The following is a 22,858-nucleotide window of genomic DNA, read 5'->3' as shown; positions in this document are numbered from 1 at the left end:
CAGGATCTTATGATAAAGACTCTCTTATGCTCAACAAAGTATACTCCACAATCCAGGCTTGGATGGTGACCAACTACTTGTGCCTGAATGATGACAAGACAGAGATTCTGCTAGTGGGCTCCCCTGTAGTGCAAAAAAATAACTCAGCCCACAATTCACATCATTCTCGATAGATGGAGTCCAGATTCCTGTCTCAGATGCAGTATAAACCTTAGCTGGCCAAATGGATGCATCCCTGTCCCTCAATAAACAAGTCAGTGCTGTAGCTTCTTCAGCAGCTTACACTGCCAAGCTCATCAATGCAGCAAGAAAGTTCCTCACCACAGAAAGTTACATGACAATTGCCCAAGCTATTACGGGTGCGAGACAGGATTACTGCAATGTCCTATTTTATGGAACTTCCGAACAGAACATAAAGAAACTACAAGTAATACAGAATAACGTCCTCCGGGCAGCACTGAACATCCCAAAAAAGGACCACATCACAGCTGCCAGGAAATAGGCTCACTGGCTCCCTATCAGGGAAAGAATTATCTTCCAGACTCCCTCTATTACCCACAAATGTTTGAGCAAAAACGCCTTACAATACCTGTCACAGAAAATCAAGAGATCTAAGTCTAACAGACCTGTAAGATCCCTCCGTGACCACAAATTATCCATACCAAAAGTGAAAAGAGCCAAAGGAGGGGGATAAGCTTCCCAGCAGTAGAGGTAAACTACTGGAATTCCCTCCTCCCAAAACTAAGAGCAGAGGAGAGGACTCATACTGGACCCTCTGTAAAGCTTTGGAAACTTAGTTATTTCCCTCATCTCCCCTTTACCTGTGAAAGAAATATACTTGTAATTTGTTTCCTTAATGTCTTGTGCCCTTCTGATCGGTGGGGCGCTATCTGCGCTTAAGAAAGCTTTGTATCATGTAACCAGTTGCAACAGCGCCCTAGTGTCCTAGGGTTTAGGCGCTTTACAAATGGAAATATAAATAAATAAATATGTGCCACCCTGAGTGCCTTCAACTTGCCTGCACAAGGTACCCACCTGTCTCACATCCACAGCAACCCACCTGAAACAACATACAGAGCTTGCAAAGACATGCATTGCATTAATGTAGAGATACTGGACAGCCTTCACAACTCCCATTTGGAACAAGGTAACTTCCATGCACCACCCAGTGTCAACGTCCAGAAGTACAAATAACAGAGAGTGAGGAACTATCAACTATATAACAGCAAAACTCACCAACAGAAAAATTACTGGCAGTGAAGCAAACAGATTTCCAGCAAAGTACAAAATGCACTCTGGGAACAGGTGTCAGTCAGCCCTGGGATTCAGGCACAAGTGGGGCCACTGATTTAAGGCATACAGGTTCTGCAGACTCACTGCCAGGTGTCACATGTGCCTTTGGGTCACCCATGGATGCAGGGGAGGAAAAGGACACCAAGTGAGAAGGTGAAGGTCTAGGGAGTGGAATTACAATTGTGATAGCTGATGTGAAGGATGACAGAGGGCAAGAGGAAGACAGGACATAGAGTGATGAATGTGTAGCTCGGGAGTGGAGAGAGAGAGAGAGAGAGAGAGAGAGAGAGAGACATAGGGGGATAGGGGAATCATGGTGTAAGGAGGAGACTGGCTGGTGTGGAAATGAGGAGAGAGACAGTGTTTGTTATAGTGTATGAGGGCTGAGAGAAGGTGGTGAAGAGAGTACGACAACACAGAAAGACGTCAAAGAAATGCAGCATGGTCTGATATCCTGGAAGACACATAGATAGAAAAATAGCACATGTTGGGTGCGAGGAAGGACAAAAGTGAGTGGCGGATAAGGGCAGACTGGAAAACAAAGGCCATCTGTGAAAGGGCAACCCTCAGCTCCTCATCACAAGCACAACATGATAAACCCATCATGGCATGTAAACAAGAAAGAGTCCCATGTCCACAACATCTACACAAATAAGTCCCTTCAACCACATCTCCAGACCCTGCACCAACCACCAACTCCCCCCACCCCTGTTGGACACCACAGTAAATGGACATGATAACAATACCCAGCTCTTGACTCACCCTCCAACAGACCACGCACCCTGGATAAGACAGTACTAGTAAGTGTGCACGAATCATGGGGTGCACTGGAAACACCTACAGGGACAACACATGAAGAGAAGCTTGGGGGAGTCAATGATGTACCTGTGAAAAACCAGGAATCCTGTGCTCAGGTGGCCACAGAAAGACAATCGCTTTTGGAACCCGCCCTGGGGGTGGACAAGCAAGGGAGGATCACCTGGGTAGGGGGTCCTCGGAGAGTGGGGGAAAAGCACCCAATGGTAAAACATGGTATCCCCCTTTTTCCACAACCCATCTAACCCCTATCCCAGTTTATTTTATGGGAAACTACAACTCCCATAATTCCTCTCCACCTTATCTTGACAAAAGTACTGCACCAAGGAAGATGAGGAATGAGGTCAGAAGGATTACCTCCCCTGACTTGCATGGGAACTGTCCCTGTAATGGGGCCAGGAAAAGTCAGGCACGTAGTTCTAATCATTTACACCTGTCACTTATTAAGTCTCCCTTAGAAAATAAAAGATGGCGCACACAGACACACTTTGAGTGAGGCTGGTTATGAGAAGGAGCAGTTCTTCCAAGGCAGTTGCGAACCACGTTGTGGGAGTTGGAAGGCCAATGGGCTGATAAGAAATTGAGAGGTTCAAAAGGCAGGGCCAAGTGTGTGGAGGAAAGACACTATCACGGTGTCAGGAAACGGCCCGTGACCCTCGCGGGTGAACGGCAGAGTTAGGGAGAAGCAGAGGAGGCGTTGATAATGGTCTTGAGCTGCGAGGAAAAGATGAAAGACATTCATGTAACACAACCAGTGAGTTATCGGTCCAGTTGATGATAAATGGAAAGTGACTGTGACTTGAAAGTTGAAGGTTGCGCATGTGCCGATAAAACTCGAAAGAAGAGAGCAATTGTTAAAGGGAAAGGATATAGAGTGGCAGAGTGGTCCTGCGAGAGGAAGTGGCACATTCGAAAGTCTCTGTGTAATGTTATGAACTTTTGAATGATATTACAAGGAAAAATCAAAGGAAAGAAAGTTAAATAAGAGGACTGCAGTGAACAAACTTTTCATATCGTCCACAGCTAGTGTAATGCCAGTGGTCTGTATTTCAAAGGCATATATCCATGCCAGCACTAAGGTATGGTACCATCTTAATCAAATTATTCCTGTCCATGTATTGCCCTCTGAGGATCTTTGTGCAATAACAGGAACTGTGCCCCTACTGGCCTCCCTGTAATCTTCTTCCCCCCTCGTTACCCTTTCACTTCCACCATGCGCCCATGGTGCGATCTCAATCTGTGTCCCCACACACTTACTACCCAAGGCGATATAATGGGTGGGTCCTGTCCTTCCCCTGCTGGTCCACCGTGTCCCACTCTTCCTCTTCCGCAACTGGGGCAATGTCAGCATCAGACCGACACAATCCGTAATCTAAACTCCAAGCCTGTGGACTTCCTCTATGCTGCCCTTCAGAATACTGTCCTTTATCTTCTGCCTCCAAATGCACATTCCTAATCGGAGTATTATCAATTGTAAACAAAATGTCCCCTGCTCACCATGTATCTGTCCCAACAGGAGCTTTCTGCTGTCTCCTCTGTCCAACTTTGACCTTGCTTACGCTTCTTCTGTCTTCCTTAAAGCCATCGCTAAATCCCACTGTGGTCTCCACTCTAGTTCCTGTGTGCTTGAGCTCGAGCTGCTATAGATGCTTTATGGTTTGGGATATTCTAATATTGTGTGGGTGCTGAAGGAGGAGGTGCAGTGGTGGACAGTGGTATGTAGGAAGGATTTGTGTACCCTGCCACTGTGCATGTGGGATAACACGCAACTGGCGGAGTCAGTGCTGTGTGTACTATGCTCAGAGGGACATGGCACCCTGGCATATATACTTTGATGGGGCCTGGGGTGGCATCCGCCACATCTTCCACCATCGTCCACAGTTCTCAAACCACCTTCCTGTTCTCCAATACCTTCCCCTTGTACTTGGCCAATATAAATGTATGCATATGCCTCAAAACCTCCTTATTATTTGTTCTCTGTTCTAGCCATGGCTTATACATGCCTCCTCTCATCTGGACAACCTACTAACTATAATATTTCATAGTTTTCTCCCAATACAAAGGGAGAGTTGTACACATATACTACAGTGGAGTTCACAGCTCCATTTTGAGGGCCCCTTCTCATTTGTAACTTCTTTAATCAATCTGGGCTCTGATGAAGCAGTCCTCAATGCCCCTTCTCCAACCCTTTCCTGTGTCTGGTCTGCCCTCCCCAATTCATCACACTTCATGCACACACCACTGCTAAAGTCCTTACTAACACAATAAAAACACCAACAACAAAAAACTACGATTTGTAATCACGCCTGTTATATATTGGGCGGAGAGATCCCAGGATCTTTATACTGGGCCTCTACCCTTTGTTCTCCTTTTTCTCCAGTGCTGCCCCCCAATAGGAGACGATACTGTTACTCTCTTATAATCCTTTTAATTCATATTATATACCATAACGTCAATCTACATAACTAAATACATACATTATGACAACCAGCTTTTCCATTCCACATCCACTTCACCATCGACACACACTTGTTAACACTCGCACACTCCTTCTGCCTATTGTTTTCTCCCTTAAAGGTGCACTTACATCTACGTGATCTTCCGAGTTCCTCCTTCACGGGGTCCCATCATCAGCCTGCACAATCCGGGAGCATAGCATAGCCCTTCACCGAAGAGCATACAGGAATTAGGCAACACAGTTCCTGTAAACCCCTCCAGTTTGTGCACAGGGGACTGGTCACTGCAGGTGGGCGTGACCCTTATGGATGCGTGGCCAGGAACCCTCCATCACTGCGTAGTGTCTGGGATCATGTTGGTGTCACCAAATTTGTAAGTCAAGACCTCCAGATAACCAGACAATAAAAACATTCCTCTATAGAAAACGTTTTGGTGCACCACTTTGCAAAGAAAACCAGATTTATTTTGCATACAAAAAGTAAAATGTATCAGAAGGTCCCATAGAACAAAACTGACATGGAACTCTCTGTTAGTTCAAAGTAGGTACAAGGTTTTTATGGAAAGAAATTGTCACTCATGACGTGAACAATATACAGTGCTATCCCATCCTCCTCATTGGCTACCACCTATATACATGCTACCAGTCCCCTATAGTCCCTTCACCGATTGGCTACATCCATGTCTATTGTTACACTCTAACAGGTCCCCCCTACCCTGTCCCCTGGGTTTCCAGCTACTTGACTGGAAAGTTTACCTGGAATGTCACCCGCCTCATCGGCCGAGTCACATGGTGTGCACCTGGTTATTCGCATTGAGCTCAGTAGACAACTCTGAGATCAAATTGTCCATTTGAAAAAACAATACACTCCTCTTGATGCTGGACATGTAGGTACCCCAGCACTGGGCTAGATTTGCTGGAATCTCCTCTTGCTCTTCGTATCGCAAATCACAGATACACCTCCCTGCTTCCTCAAGGACCATATTAACCAGACTATTTCTTGAAAGTATGTACTATATTTGCCAGCCGAATGGTAGTTGAAATAAGATGGCCATTTCTTGGGGATGCTAGAGTCCTAAATGTAACCCTGCATGTTGGCAGCTCGAGACCTCTAACCTGGCTCCCATGGATGCATCATTTGGGAATGCTAAAACCTTCCCCTCACTCTGCCGTTCACATTCCAATCTTGTTCCACAGAACTACAGCTCGATACAATTAAACCATTACCGATTTGGCATGAATGCCACTATTCTCAGCTTCACTACTGGTGTTTGGGAGAGGGAAATCATTAAAACTCTTCATTGTGCCAAGCTGCTACACTTCCAATCGGGGAATACAAAATGCTAGGCCTCACTTCCAATACGGTGGTGCTTCAGTATTTCTCACAACCTAGCACCATGTCTGCACATCATCCTTGCACATTAATATTTTACAACTGCTACACAATATCCGCCGTGCCCCATGCCTGGACCTATCTAAGTCCCTATAACTACCTTAAAGATAAATGTGTTGATTACTGCATAGTCTCATATGCAAACGTATCGTATGGCCAGTTCCCAACTGCATTCCCTGCTGCTGGGTATCTTCACTTTCTCGTGCACTAATAGGGTTTCCTTAGTCTGATTCCTTTGGCCGTGCGTGGAAGCTGTATGTACATCCCAACACATTAATTTGACTAATGTTTTTAATTGCTGAAAAAATGTAGCTAAAACAATACCATCCCCACCTACTCAGATATTGCAGCAGGATTGAGCTCATTGAAATGAAATGGAAGATTCATATGTTCATTCAGTCCTTGTGTGCTGTCGAACGAGAAGAATGAAAATAGTCCAAGTTTAAACTTCTTGCATTGCACTTAAGAAAATTGGATCTCTGAAGAAGCCGGAGGGTATAGGATAGAAGAGAATTTCTTACAGAGGTGTATCTAATATTTGATTGACAGAAATTAAATGCATTGCAGGTTGGTGATGTTGTATGTATGTATGTGTGTCAGAGATTTAGGAAGTGCACAACTAATTCAAAAAGAATGAAGCACTGTTCACGGGAGACAGTCAGGGGGTACAAGTAGAGGTCAGGGGAAGTAGAAGAGCTGAATGGGTTGATGGAGCATTGAAATGAGAACTTCAAAGGGGGATAGAGAGGTTAGCGGAGCGATCTAGGGTTTTGAAGAGTAAGGTATTCAGGTCTTTCAAGAGGTGTAGGGGAGAAAGGCATGTCTTATCTCGATTGGTTAGGAAGCATAGTAGAAAAAGGCCTGTTTTGTGATTGTTTCCCTATTGCAGCTTTTTTATTTCTGGCTGGGAGATGTTCTAACTTCTGGTGGTCTGATGGCCTCTGGCGATGTTCCCCGGCCAAGTAGAGAAGTTTTTTGGTTGTAACTGCTTCCTAGATAATGCAGGCAGTCTTCAACATGATGTGTGCTTGAAGGGCCTGCCATTGCAGTTCCTGGACGAAGGGACAGATGTTGTAAAAAGTTCTTAGTCCTGTTATTGCTTGTGCTCAAGCATGCTTTCACAGGGAAAATGGTGGCATCTGGGCTTACTGTGAGCAGGGGGTTGCCCCCGTCCAGATGGCCGGAAGCAAGGGTTTGGGAGAAGGTTCTGAAGGTGAGAGCAAGGATACAAGTCTGAACTTTTGTGTGAAATTTTAAGCATGAATGAGTCAAGCTTCATAGCAGGTAACTAATTCTGGATTTGGGTATGTGTTAGGCAGAATTATATGTAGTACCCTTTGGGAACACCACACACAATTAAGACTACACGTGACAGTACAAATTCACCTTTGGTACAAGCCTGTATTACACAGTAAAGTGGTAGCGATGTTTGAGCAGCCAGACTTATCTCAAGAGTAAGTGAGAAGAATCAATAGTTACACAAAGCACAGCAATTAATATGATTCAAACAAACACTGAGGTTTCTGAGTAAAAGAATATACATTTATTTACACATCAGTTGTAAAACATTTCACTAAAGTAAAGCAGTTCAAAACTCACACACTTAATATGCTACACCACACCCAATAGATTCTGGACAAGTTAGGCTTAAAATGAAGTGTGAGCAAAATGGCACTCCAGCAATTTAAAAGGGAGGGAAAGACAAAGTTAGGTGAGAATTGAACAACACCAACAAGTAAGTAAGCAGGGCAATCTACAAAAAGGAACTACAGTGAGGAAATCAGATTCAATCAGGGCCTGCCTCAAAGTCAATGAGTCAGAGTTGTCGGGTGTTCTGACCCACGTTTGGACTATTATGCTACAACATTTGGTGCTGTGGGTTTAGGAAATCCAAGATGGCCGAAAAAGCCCACATGTGCGCCAGAATCTATGAAAACCGCGCAGTTTGTGTGCACACCAAAATGGTCGCCTGACTTGCCACCCCCCGGTGCGGGTGTGCTGGGTCAGAAGAACCGTGAGTGAAATGGGGTGCCAAAGAGAAAAACAGCAGTGCCTGTTCGCTAGAAAGCACTTTAAAAATCACCCTTTGTTTCTCTGAAGGCAAGCTCAGAATGCCCTATTCAAACATTTCAGAATATCCAACAATCTCACTGAACACCAGCAGACATTTGACAGAATAAAGTCTTGTGGGCATACAAAATCTGGAAAGAGGATGAGCCTAAAATAATGTTCATAGCAAAACTGGCTGAGCTGTGGATTTCAGCAGTTTAAGTAAATTTGGAATGAAAGACACTAAAAATCTAACTGTTTAAAAGAAATGAGTGACCTACTTTTGAGTGTCACATAGGTTTCAATTGTTTAAATGTCATAGTTTTAAACTTAGAATCAGCATTCTAGCTGCATGTGTAAAAATTGTTAGTTTATTTGAATGCAGAAAACTGGGTAACTAGAAGTGACATTAGCTGGGGCCTGGCTTAAGGAACTGAATTCTGCCTGACATCTACCCCCACAGGAGTTAAAACCTGCTCAGCCACTCTTCCCCTTGCCAAAAGGAGTTGTCACCTCTCTGATTAGATTAGGGGTGGAGCAGCTACAGGGAGTTGAACAAAAACCTGTCCTGGGCCCAGGCAGATGGTTTATTAGGGTAGTCGTAAATGGCTTCCTTTTGAAAAATGGGCCTTCCAGGGCCCAGGCAGATGGTTTATTAGGGGGACCGTAAAATAGCTTCCTCTTGGCAGAAGCTGGGAGGGGCAGGGTCTCTGAGCTTGGCAGAAACTGGATAAACTGGTTTCTACACCATGTGACCTGGGAAACCACACCCCTTTGGGGCCAAAACATAAATCTAAAAAGATGGATCATTCATAGAGCGGACCTGTGAAAATTTTATAAGTGATATCATTATTCTTGTGATTTTTCTGTGCACATTTGAAGACGTGTTAGGACCCGGTGGTATGTTCAGGGGGGTTTTTAGCGGAAAAGAGGATATTACTCTAAATGTATGTATGTTAAAAATCTGACACTCCACCACCTAATGCCCACATGCTTTGCGAACATTTGTGTAAATGCGGGGACAAATCCAATATTGGTAACCCGACCAAAAAGTGAAATATGTTGCCATTTTTGAACCCAAGCTCCTAGAAACGACAGAATTGGAACAGGGGCTATCATCAGTAAATGCATGATGTGTGTATGCAATGCCAAACAACTGTCTATCGGGGAAGTATGTATTTGGATCAGATATAGATTGTGTGTAAAGTTGACAGGGGTGGGTTCTCTGTATCATAAACAGACCTCATCATGATGACACTTCATTTCATTCCCCCAATCAAGGGGAAGAGGAGGAAGTGGCCAATGACAAGTGGAGAGGGGTAGGGCCTAGAAAGCTAGCCTCTCCACCCACTTTCAAAACACATGAAAGCAGACAGTCAGGACAGATAGGGACATTCTATTCCATCTGCTGCGGGACGCTCTGCCGGGAAAATCCATACTTTACCTCCATCAACCTCCAGAGAGCCAACAAAGAGACTCCAATCTATCCACCTTCAGAGACCAAGACTTTACTTCAGAATTGGTAGCAGAGAGGTCAACTACAAGCTAAATCCCTCTTTTGCAGGCCTCAAATCATTGTAAACTATTCACAGCCAGGCGAGCTGTTTGAATTCTTTGCAAGAACTCTTGCCATTTGCCAGAAAGCAGTGTTGTATCCAGAGAAAGCTGTGCAGAAAGATACAGAAGCAGTGCTGTACCCAGAGAAAGCAGAGCAGTATCCAGAACCAGAGGCCAGAGATCCAGAGTGACCGAGACCGCTGTTAGCAGAACCAGAGAGCTGACCCAGATCACTGTGAAGTGCTGAGACCAGAACCGGAGTCCAGTCCGAAAACCTGACCAGATCCGTGGCGAGGCCTATTTCTAAATATATGGTGAGTACCTAGCAGAACTGTGCAGAACCCAATCTCTTAGTTAAAATAATCTAATGCAAGCTATTTTAACTTGAGTAGAACTGTCTCCTAGAGATCCTGTCACCTGTCATTCTTAAGCTGCGAGCTGTCATATGTAAATCCAAAGTTGCACGCTGTCACTTGTCATTTTGAGTTGTTTTAAATCCGAAAATCTACCTTTACTAAATCGTTCATAACTCCGGAACCGTTTGGTTTAGGAACTGAATTTAACTTTCATCTGGAAGCTGATATCCTAGGTTGTCCTACGACCCCAAAACGATAGTGCTACTCCTTGTCGTTCCTCTGTAATCGCGCCCGGCACACTCGGAAAAATCTGCCGCGATTTGACATTTTGCCGCGAATTGAAAGGTTAGCTCACGTGTAAAAATCTGCAGCTGCTTGCTTTACGTTGCAAAAATTCGTTTGCAACCTGACAACCATTCCTAGATCCTTGCTAAAGTGAGCCTGAACTCATCCCAAGTATATTTCACTCACCCTGAACCTCCTAAAGGGAATTAAAACCATTTTCAGCATATTCCTCACTTCATTGCCAGCACATATAAAAGCATTTTGGGCCTGTGTTTCAAACTTCTGTAGTCTAAGCTTGCTGGGGTGAACTGAATTACATTTGATTACATTTCTGAGAACTGTGTGCTTTCCTTCCATTTCCTTGCATTGCATAAAGGGGAGGAGTGAATTGCCAGAGAAAACACATTGGCCCTCATTACGACCCTGGCGGAATTCGGAAAACGATGGCGGAAATGCAATACCGCCATCGAATAGCGCTCGGTGCGACTATGACCCGTCACCGCAAAGTACGATGCCATTAGCGACACCGTAGTGAACGCCAACGCTAACTGCACCAAGCACGCGCGCGCGCGCCATGCCAAACCGTAAACACCACCATGGCGCAACGGTACGCCAATTCCGACCCCAGCGGACATGTACCTAACGCCATCAAGCATGGCGGAATGCACCATTCCGCCATGGTGAGAAGTACGGCATCGCGAATCAACCGTAAACGGCCCCACTGACTGCCCGTACACCGCTCCCTGCCCACAAAGTACAACTCCCCGTAGGTGCAACGAAGCCACAATGCAACCAGTGAAATGCACAAGTCACCCATGCATGCCAACGAACAAATGAACCTCAAGAGGGGCCAATGGGAGCTGCAGGGCACAGATGGCACGAATACAGAAGCCATCCCAATGGACACGACCACAGTCCCCCACCAAGAAACGCACGCAAACACAGGCACCTGTGACCAGCAATATTCAGAAAATCACAACATTCCACCAGTCCACCTGGCTGACCGGCATCTGTCACACAAAACCCAATCCCCCGCCCCTGAGCATGACAACATTCAAACTGTCATATTGGCAGCCCCCATCCCTGACCTCACGGGCTTCGTAGGCAAACGCGCCCAGTACAGGACCACGCAACAAAACTCCGAAGCTGGAACCCAATGCAGATCCCCTCACAATACATCACTCCCCAAATAGGAATATGCCACATCACTTGCAAAGAAGAACGCTACACGGCCCATATCAGAATAGAATTTTAATGCACATCAATATCACCAAGCCCATACAGCCATCAGGCCATGAACTCCAAAACACATTTCACCATTGTGGGCTGCATCCGCAAGAAATGACCAGCCACTACTTGTGTGACGCCCTGTTCCCTCATGGTACACAGAGCCACATTCACGTACGAAAAGGCAACATGGAAGCGCACAGAACCGCAGGGCCGTCCCAATGGGGAGGCACTAGTCCAGCTGAAAGGCCGAAATGTTGCTCCGAGCCACCAGTACTGCGTAAGGGCATGTGGCCCATTGGCGATCGTCCCATAAGATCGTAATGCTGCTCCACTGATTAACACGAAGCAGCAGGTGTCGGGAGTAAAACCCATCTGCAGGAGTGGCATACAGATGGCAGTGGCAAAAGGGGAGGAGATACCTGTCAACCAAAAGAAAAGAAACAGAATAGAATGGCCATCAGAACTACATTCGAACAACTCACTTCAATGATCACACTAGATCCACAGCCATATGCATGCAAGCCCACTCCAAAGGATCATCACCACCCCAAAACCACTTGCGAATCATAACTATCTATTTCGAGGTGAAAACACCATCACAAACGAGTGTACCTGTGCATGCGTCTGTGAAAACAGAATCCTTCAGATGGGATTGGTAACGTGCATGGACACAAGTGTCTGAAGGCGCGTCGAGACAGGGAGGGCTCAACAAGGCCAGATAGACGATGGTCCCACTATGGCAGCCCTGCATCACATAGCGCAGGGGGGGCGGACAGATCCCAAGAAGCCCTGTACATGGCAAACTCTGTATCAAATCACCTGCCCATGCATCCATTCATCATTCCCTCATCCCGTAATGAAAACGCCTGAATATTTACTCACATAACATTAGAAATATCCATTGAGTCTGTGCGTTATGCAGCCTGCAAAATCCACAGTGCCCCAGCACGTAATTCCAGTCTAGTGAAGTAACATGTATTTGGGAACGTCCTGCCTTATCGTCCACTACGCAATTGCGCATCCCATACTATTCATATCAATCATAGCATTCTCGCCATGGCCCCTGTCCCAAGGACATTGAACAATAGAACGTTATATTTGCAGTCAGACCTGTGGGCATCTCCTCGCCGCTAGCTGAAAACCGAAAGCGCCGCCCTTCGAATTCCTCATTTGCAACATCACGTCGAAGAGGCATCTGTGGCCGTTTGAAAACACTAATTAATCCATCGAGTGCGGCTGTGTGTGAAAATGGCAACTGCCTTCACCCACGAATGGGACGCCCCGCCCATCGTTGCAACTCGGTACAGTGATGAATGAGGGCCCACCGTTACTCGAGTACTACGTTCCACTGACCCTTCACAACTCTGTTCGCGACTGCACAGATAGTATGTGAAACAATGGGACCACAGCAGAATGAACATATCAACCAATGTTACACGGCCATCGGGTACAAATACAAGATTGCAATAGCAAGATGCCATTCCACGAATCGCAGCGTTGTGCGCGGGACGTGCTCGGATAAAGGGGAGAGCAGTTTGCACAGGTGGAATGAATCACCACAGGTGGAGGCCATTCAGCCTGGAAACACATAAATTGCACAGCCAGTCTCCTCCCACAACCACACCGAAATGCTACCGGCAGGACTCGCGATGTTGGCCCTGGGGGACCTGATAGCACTGCAAGTACTCCAACTCCAAGAAGAAGACGAACACCAACTACAACCGGCCGCACGGAGGAGACGCAGGAGGAGGAGGAGGCCAATGCAGGGCCAGCAAGGGCCGCCAGCACAGCCACTACCACCACGCAGGCAGCCCGCAATCCCACGCCTCCGAGCACATCCGTTCAACCTCACTGATGAGCAGATCCACACCCTCTACCGTCTGGACCGGGACACCATAACCGCCATTGTGGACATGACACAGGCTGACCTTGTCAGCATGATAGATAGCCCAACCGCCATCCCACCCCTACTGAAGGTGGTGTCTGTACTCCACTTCCTGGCCACAGGCACCTACCAGCTCACAGTCGGACAGTTGCATGGCATTTCTCAGCCACTGTTCTCACGGACACTATTGCAAGTGCTCGATGCCCTCCTGAAGCACGCAGACGACTACATCTCCCTACCACGCTCGGAGCTGGAAATTACCAACACAAAAGTGGGATTCCATGCACTTGCCGGCATACCGGGTTGCATTGGTGCCATCGACTGCACCCATGTGGAATTGGTCGTCCCACATGCCATGGAGGCCCAGTACCGCAACCGAAAACAATTTCATTCTCTGAATGTACAAATGGTGTGTGACTCCAACAGGATCATTACACATTGTTGTGCCCGATTCCCTGGATCAACCCATGATTCTATGGTCTTGAGGAACTCTACAATACCACGCTACATGGAGCGACACGCAGGGAACAGATCCTGGCTACTCGGTGAGTCTCATTTCATGCATGATGATGTGGGGTATGTGATTCGGCAATGACCTGGCAGGAAGGGGGCGGGGGGGTGTGCGTACGTAGCAATGGCATTCCACATCATACGTTTATCGTCCACATACAGGTGATGCTGGATATCCACTGAAGAGATGGCTCCTCACACCAGTCCGGAACCCACAGAACCAGCATGAGGAGGACTACAACCATGCCCACTCACGTACCCGTGTAGTCATAGAACAGGCATTCGGCCTACTGAAGACTCGTTTCCGCTGCCTCAGCAGGTCTGGCGGGGCACTCCTGTACCGCCATGAGAAGGTTGCAAAGATGGTGATGGCATGTGTCATGCTCCCCAACATGTGCGTACGTAGAAATGTGCCCATGCCCCCTGACGCAGAACTGCAAGCACCTGAAGATGGTCATGATGAGGGTGGGGATGTGGCAGCACCTCAAGGAGTCTGCGAGGCACCGGAGGCCCGTGACATTCGTCAGCATCTCATTGATGTATGCTTCTAGCACTCACGCCTGGTGGCTGATACATGGACACGGGACTCGTGGCACTGTGTGTGTCTGGGACATGCACAATATGGACTGTACGCCTATGATGGCCTCGTACACAAAGATCAATGTCCACACATCTCATTGGTTGATCGTGCACTTTTTATGGCATATGTGATATCATGTTGTACACCCTATCGACCCGCCACCCAAGTGAGCCCAACACACCCCCTCCACCCTCCCACCTCCCCCCCGAACACCAGTGTCCAAAGATGCTCATCGTCAGTGGGCAGTCGCTATTGCAAGCCCCCTCTGCGGGTATCAGGGGCACCCCTGCCTGTGGAGCGCAGGTTCCTCCCAGATCTACGTTGGGGGCTGCCCTGGACGGAACTTGCAACGGATGATGTCTCTGCCTGCTCACGTCCATGCATGTCCCTAAGGGTTTGCGAGAGCTCAGTGAGCACACGGCGCACTGCGGCAAGTTCACCACATACGTCTTTGGACGTCGCATGCAGTTCCCCCCTCAGGCTCTCGGTGCTTCTCTCCATTTGGACTCTCAGGCTCTCGGTGCTACTCTCCATTTGTGCCCTTAGTGTCTCTGTACCTCTCTCCATTTCTGCCCTAAGTGTCTCAGTTGATGTTTCTATGTCTGCCTTAGTGCCCCCACATTCATCGGCATGGTCCTTGAGGAGCGTGGCCAGTTGCTGCTGTTGCACTATTAACTGGTCGAGGGACTGTTGCCTCTGCTGGGCCATGGCCATTTGCGGGGGTGTCACAGAGGGGCTGTTGTCCTCATGTTGCCCTGCCACAGGGCTTGTGGGGGATGGCCAGTCGTCGTCTTGTGGGTGCCCCTGCGTGGTATCCTCATGTAGTACGGGATGGGACAGACAGGGGGATTGGGACAGGTCATGGATGGATCTGACTTCGACATCCCCGTCTTCTGTGTCGGAGCATGCTGCCATCAATGGGGTGTCACCTATGGTGCTGCTGCCACCGGAGGCAGTGCCTTCTGTGGCATCCGTTGGGGGGACCTGTGGTGGTGGTGTTGTGGGCATGCTGGCTGCTGGGGTGCCTGTTGATGTTCCCTCATGTGTGCTGCCACCTGATTTGTGCTGCTGCCTTGTCTTGATGCATGCAGCTGAGGTGGAGGGTCTTTGGCCGTTGGTCTTGGCCCTCTTTGCAGGTGTGCTGGTAGGGGTGTCCTGCAGCTCGTCGTTTGGATCGGACCCTGTGGTGGAGTAAAGGAGGGCGAGGGTTATTGGTGGGTCTGTGGGAATTGGAATGGCATTGTATCACATGCATTGGGGTGGTACCTGAGGGTGATTTGGGTCGGGGCCTTGGAGGTGCTTCCATTTGTGTGTGGAGTGAGGGTGCAGTTGTTTGGCAGCCTGCAGTTAGGGTGTGCCTGCTGCACGTGTAGTGCGTGTTTTAGGGGTTTTTAATTATTTATGTATTTATTGTGGGTTTTAACGTGCGCTATCAGGACGATGTGTGTGGACGTTCTCCTGGACATGTGTTTCTGTTGCACTATGGGGACACATGGTGCTTCACATGGATGGACTTTGTGGTTTTGGCATTGTTTCATTAGGCCCACCTACCTGATTCTTCGGATGTCTGCACTCCTTTCTCCATCCCTCCGACTCCCTCTATGCTCTCCATTCCGATGGTGGAGGCACAGATTTCTTCCCAGGGGGTCAGCTTGATGGGTGATTCCGACCCTCCCCCGGTGACTGTGGCAATGTTGCGGTTGGCAGAGAGTATGCTGCGGACGCGTATCCGCAGGTCGTCCCATCGCTTACGGCATTGCTGTGGGGTGCGGGGTGCGGTCCCCACCGCACTTACCCGCTGTGCCACCAGAGCCCATATGGCCTTCTTGTTTGCGAGTGCCGTCCTGGTCATTTGCGTGGAGAAGACGACGGCAGCATTCTCCTGGAGGGTCTCTGTTAGCACGGTGAGTTCCTCACGGGAGAAGTGGACCTGCCGCTTGCGGTCGCACGCTTTCTTCGCTACTTTTCCCATTTTTCTTGGTTTCGCTAGGGTGGATGACGGGTTGGGTTGTGTCTCAGGGTAGTGATTTTAGTGGTTGTGTGGTTTTAGTGGTTTTATAGGTGTACGGCGGGTTGTTTCCCGTTCCGGGCCCGTGTTTTAACTTCCGTTTCCGTATATTTCCGGTCACCGTACTTTACGGTAGGCGCACACTGCGGTGTCCGCTGTGATGGGTGGCGGTATTGCACCTAGGGCGCCGTACGGCGGCGGTGTGGGCCGTTTTGGGTTCATTTCCGCCATCGCGGACTTTGCACTTCCGCCATGCCGTGGTGCTCGTGCCCGATGGGTCAGAATGGGCCGCACTTTGCTCCTTCTTGCAATGGCGGAAACGCTATTTACGCTGTGGCGGTCCGGTCAGTCACTTTCCGCCAGGGTCGTAATGAGGGCCATTGTCTTTTGCTGAAATCCTATCAAGTTTTTTTTCTGTTCTGCATTTTCATTCCACCTTGCATCCATTTGAAACCATAAAAGTATTGTTGCTATCTTATCCATCCTATGACCACTCATCATTGATTATAAAGAAGTGTGCTAGTGCCGGATTATCCATTATTGATTACTGCTCAGATTAAGTGTGATATTCAATTATTAATTTATTATAAAGTGTGATATATATATATTGTTTAAATTATCAAATAAACCGTTTAAACTTGCAAAACAGAACTACTTCTTGGCTCAGTGGGGCCAGGGGGGTTCCAAGAGAGGGGTGTTATATAGGGGTAGTCATCCAGAACTCATGAACTGGACATAAAGATATATCAATAAGGGTTTCCATTCAGTATCCCAGACTAGGCATTGACTTAGCTGTAGTGCTGGATTGAATCCTCTTACAAATTGGGGGCTCGAGCCGGATGTTTGGGTTAGATCTATCACTTGTGCAGATTAATACAGCGTGCCAGCTGACCACATACACATATCCGGTCGGATCACCACGCTGTGTTACGCTGTAAAGCACTCCTCAAAGGAACGCTCTAAGGAAAAGGTCTGTTTTGCAAAAATAAAATACAAACTTCTGTAAGTCAGGACAGAGACCAATCTCTAGAATGACGACCTTGGTAGATATGAAAATAGCCAGAGAACACTTCTTACATAAGCTATTTGTGAGAGGTGAGTGGACTCATCAGGACCAAACCGTCTGGTTGCAGGCAATCGCGCAACAGGTCACTGAAACAGGGTCAGATATATGGGGAGATCAGGGTCCCCTACATGTGGCCCTGAGTGAACTATACATGGCCCCGTAGGCCAAGGATGAGCACCACAAGATTGCCAGGGTAGCGGCATATTTATATTTACATATGGGAGCCATGCAGGACAAATGTGCTGAAGGCCAAGATCTGGCGAGTAGGCAACTGCTGGCATTACAGAAGGCCCAATCTGATCTGGACTCTTCTGAGCAGAGGCTGCTCAGGAGCCAGGAGTCAGAAAATGACAGCAGACGGTACATCACCAAAATAAAGGAGGATATGGATGTGCTGCAACAGGAAAAGGCGGACCAGGATACCAGATTTCTGGCCTTGCAGAAGGAGTACCAAGAAGGTTTGGACTCCCTACTGCAGAGCCAGAAAAAGCTGGAGCAACAGTTAGACTTCAATAGGGCATGTGCTGAGCAGGTAGTCACCCTGCAAAGCCACCTAGATAGGGAGATGGCAGAGAGCAATAAACTGATTTTGAAAGACCTGGATACCCAGGCAGAGTTTGACCAGGAGCGCCAGAAAACTGGTGCCTTCCAAAGGCAAAGGGACGACCTGGCGGCACAGATGCAGGCTCTTAGTCAGGAAAGGGATACCTTAGGCCAGGAAGTCTGCCACTTAAAAAGGAAAATGGAAGAAAATCACCTGGCCCTCCAGGGACTGGGTGACCTCCAAAAAGAACACCAGAACTTGTTAGAGCACACCAGGAAGGTGGAGGATGCTCTGGCAAGAAAGGAGCAGGCCAATAGGGACACAGCTCAGGAGGTAACCCTCCTGCAGCAAAGACTGGCCCAGTGCTCCAGGACCAATCAGGAAACGCAGAGAGAGAATGAGGCTCTCTGCCAGCACAATGATAGGCTCCAACAACAGGTAGCGATGCAGGAGAGACTGATAGAGTCTAGTAAGGCCTTAACTGAGGAACTGAAGGCGCAGGCTCTTGCATTGCAACAGGGAGCAGGGGCGGATAGAGACCAGGTTCGCTGGGAAAGGGAAACTCCTGAGCATAACCTCAGGAGCCCTAGTACCAGAGGCATTTATCTCTCTCAGTCCCTGGACTCTGCCACCCCCCTGTCCCCTGGCGCACATGAGCACCGGGCCACAGGGATGGCAGATTACTATCCAGCCAGAAGCATGGGGCTCATAGGCCAGTACCTCCCAGGAATGGATGGGCGGGCATCCGGGTATGGGCACCCAAGCACAGTGCAATTTAGTGGGGAACCCCAGGAGAATAGGCCCATTAAGGGCATCCTGAAAACTTCTGCCCAGTTAGGTCAGTGGGGGGGTACCCATCAAATCCTGGCAGCAAGGAGGAATCTGAAGACTCCTCTGAACAGCGCAGGACACAGGAGACCAGGTCCCCACATTCTGCCAGCCACTCCCAGGCTCGCAGAATACGGGAAAACCTGGAAGAGCAGACAGGAACCTCTGGGAGCAGTGCCTCTGAGTCAGAGGATGAATGGACCAGGGTTACCCGAACCAAAAAGGCCAATAAGACAAAAAGGGCCTTGCTTAAGGACCCATTGAAACAGATTAAGGCAATCAGGAGTGTCATCACGCCTTATCATAAGAACGCCAAGTACTCTGTTTGGGAACACTTGGAGCTCTATGAGCAAATGATGGAGACTTTTCATTTGAAGGACAGCCAAAGCTGTATCCAATATGTAAAGTGGACCTTCTCACCAGAATACTCCAGTTTCTTTGCGGGGCTGGAGGACAAAAATCATTTAAGATGGTCCACCTATAAGGCGGCCATCTTGAAACATTTTTCTGTCCACAGAAATCCTCAAGAGGCTCGCAAGGCAGCCTACAATTTGCAATGTGGGGAGGATCAGGCCCCACAAGAATTCGTGCAAGAACTGAAACTTGCCTTTGCGCAGACCACCAGAAGGGTACGCACAGACAGCGGAGAATTTGTTAATACTTTTTTCCATGCCTTGCCCAAATACATAATGACCCAGCTCGTGAGAGATTTTCATGAGAAAAGATCTTTAGAATGGGTCATTGAACAAGCCACCCGCATCTACGAGGTGCAGAAACCGGTGGAAAACAAAAACCAGCCCAAAAACCCCAAAACCAACAGCACCCCTGCTGCTGCCAAGGTGGCAGAGGTAAAGGTTGCCCCCGTTTTGGATTTGGAGATGGGGGGGCCTAAAAACCTACCTGCACCTAATAATGCTAGGCCCAGAAGATCCTCGGGCCAGTCACAGACAGGGAGCCAAGGAGGCAGCCCCACAAATGGGGTCCCTCGCTCTCCTGATTATGTAAGTCCCCGTTACAAGGGAAATCGACCCATCCTGGGTTATGTGTGGACTCCTCCAGCCCAAGGGGGGGGATCCAGCCAAGCACCTAAACCAGGGAACTTCCCTCCTAACTTCCCACCGGAGGGCAGAAATTCTCCAAATCCTGGGCAGAACTTTTTCCCCAGGTATCCACCCAACTTCCAACCCCAAAATCATCCATCCTTCTTTCCCCAATTCCCTGAGCCCAGACAACCTAATCCGGGAGAGGGGAGGCCAAGGGTGAAGGGGTACCCAAATCTTCCCAATCCGGGATATTACCAGAGAAGGGATAGCTACCCTTCCCGGGATCAGCCCAGGGGAGAAAACAGGGCCCCGTATCAGCCTGAGCGGGTTTCCCAGTTAGAGCGCCAGGTTCAGAACATGGCACAGGAGCTGGGTCGCGTGCTAAGGGCTCAGCAGAACCCTCAGATGGGCATGCCGGCACAGAATGCACCAAACTCTGGGCCTGGTGCTCCAGAGCAATGACGGGGGCAGCACCCCGACAACCCACCGGTTCCCAGGGAGGAGGCACAAGGGGAAGGGGAGTGTAAAGCCTTGGAGGAAGCTTCCTTCCCAACTTGTAAACAGCCCCTGGAAAACCAGGAACCGGAAACAAAATCTCCTGCCCCTGAAAGCCTGCCTCCTAAGGAGCAGAGGGGGGGTAGGAGAAACAAAGGACCCAAACAGACCCGTTTTGTGGAAGAAATACAGATCTTCCAATTTGAAGGAGAGGGATCCCCAGAGGATCCTGGGAAAAGGATCTTCTCCTTCAGAGATGGGGGAACTCCTCCCAAAGAAAAATGGGTCCCAAGGGATGCCAATTCAGACTGGGGAGATATGGAGACTGAGCTACCGCCGCCCATCATCTCATCCCAGAACCCACAATACCAAAATCCCCTGGTTCAAGCCCATCCTGATGACTGCCTCCAAAAAGGGGGGGGCGGCCCAGAACCGGAACCAGGGGAACCCACAATGGCTCTGATCTCCAGTTGCCAACTTTTTCTTTCAGATTCCCAAGGCTCTCCACAGAATTCTGCCCAAATTTCTTCTCTTGCAATGTCCAAAACCAGAAAGTTAGCCCACCAGTTGTCCAAAAATGTGCATTATATGTCCCCCCTTGAGGAGAAGGAGGGAAGATATTATGCCCCGGTACAAGTACAGGGGCAGGGTACGATTTCAGCGCTGGTGGACACGGGATCTCAAGCTACCCTTCTGTCCAGAAGGGCCTTTGATGAACTGAATGCAGGAAGGGGAGGGAATTACCAAATTCCTCTCACCTCACTTCCTGGACAATGCCAGAACTTTGACGGGAAGGAAATTCCCGTCGAGGGGACGGCAGATTTGGACATTAAAATTGGGCGACACAAGTTGAAACACCCGGTCATAGTTGTGACTCCAGAGGGCACCCCTTGTTTACTAGGGAATGACCTCCTGAGAAGGTTGTCACCCCTAATAGATTGCGTAAACAAGGTCCTCTGGACCCAGACTAGCCGACCCATAAAATTAAAACAGAGTGTCAACCATGTTAGTTTAAACGGCACATGCCACATGGTTGAACAAAAATGTGACCAAGTAGAATTCCACTTCCAGAATAACCAAATTCCAGACGTGACAGTAATAGCAGTAGGACAACAGACTGGTGATGGGGGGTCCTCTCTATTTCTGAAAATCAACCTCCCTTCCAGTTTAAGGTGGTATTCGACACTGGAAGGAAACACCCTGAAATTCTTTACTAATCCACAATCAGAAACTCCCACTCCTATAGTCCAGAAAGATGTGAAATCAGCTCAGAGCCTGGCTGATATTCAGCAAATTGGAGAGCAGTTGTTCATCCCTGTTCAGTTAAATGATGGGAAGGACTCTGTTCTCGCTCGAGTGTGTGTGAACAACGGTAAGAGCTTCATCAGCAAAGCCATGTTCCGCCAACTCCCAAAAGATCCAGCCATTCCCACATTCAAACTGATAGACAAATGGGAAATGGACCTGGAAGCACCCAATTCCAAACATCTCCTGCCAAGCAGGTGTATGCTCAAAATCTCCATTGGCAACAAGAGCATAGTCCACAAATGTTGGGTCGTGCGAGACGTCACTGCCGCTTTTTACTTAGGCAGTGACATTCTCAATCGCTTTGCCATTAGTTTGGACCTAATAAACTTCAAAGGTTGGTCCCGATTAGCGGATAATCCCATGGGCTTTGATGATCCAGAAAAAGCATTTAGGTCAGCTCAATTGCTACCTTATGCAGTTGAGATTCAGATCAAAGAGGAAGTCACCATCCCAGAAAGGACCCGACAATTCTCCCTGGAAGTGAAAGTTAAAAGAGGACAACATTTGAAAAACCCTGATGCTTATATACACCTAAATGCTTCTCTCCAACAGCAAGGGTTCGGGGTAAACCCAACTCCATTAGTCAACATAGAACATGACACCATTCTAATAGAGGTGGATAACAGCGACTTAAAGAGTATTACTCTAGCCGCAGGCACCATTATTGGAATGGCGGTTGATGACCGACATTTTTCCATCGATTTAGGAAATGAACTGTTAGGACCAATCCCCAAGGACTGTTTTGACAGTGACAGTGAGGACAATACAACACCAGACAGGATTTTTACCCGCCATGGGGGGAACTTCCTGGTGTACACTTCTTGCCCTTATGGTAAGGAAGATGTGCCTTGTGACTTCAGGAGGGATGAGGTGATTTTCCAGTTCCATGAGGGCTGCCTTTCCCACCTGAAACCTCCAGTCCAAATCAGCACTCTGACCAGGGACTTCTCCACCCAGCTCGAGGAGGCCGCTGAGATAGCCAAACCAGAAGTCTTTCCAGGCTTCAGGCAGATGGTGGAAGAGAGAGTCAACCTAGCTGATGCCTGTGTGACTCTGGAACAGAAGCAAACATTGAAACAAGTCTTCTTGGATTTCTAAGATCTCTTTGCGGTAGACTCATATGACTGTGGTCGCACCGACATCCACACAACAACAAT

This window comes from Ambystoma mexicanum, chromosome 3q (genome assembly GCF_040938575.1).
Source record: "Ambystoma mexicanum isolate Mex_15411 chromosome 3q, UKY_AmexF1_1, whole genome shotgun sequence".
Classification (NCBI taxonomy): domain Eukaryota; kingdom Metazoa; phylum Chordata; class Amphibia; order Caudata; family Ambystomatidae; genus Ambystoma; species Ambystoma mexicanum.
This window is presented reverse-complemented; position numbering follows the sequence as displayed.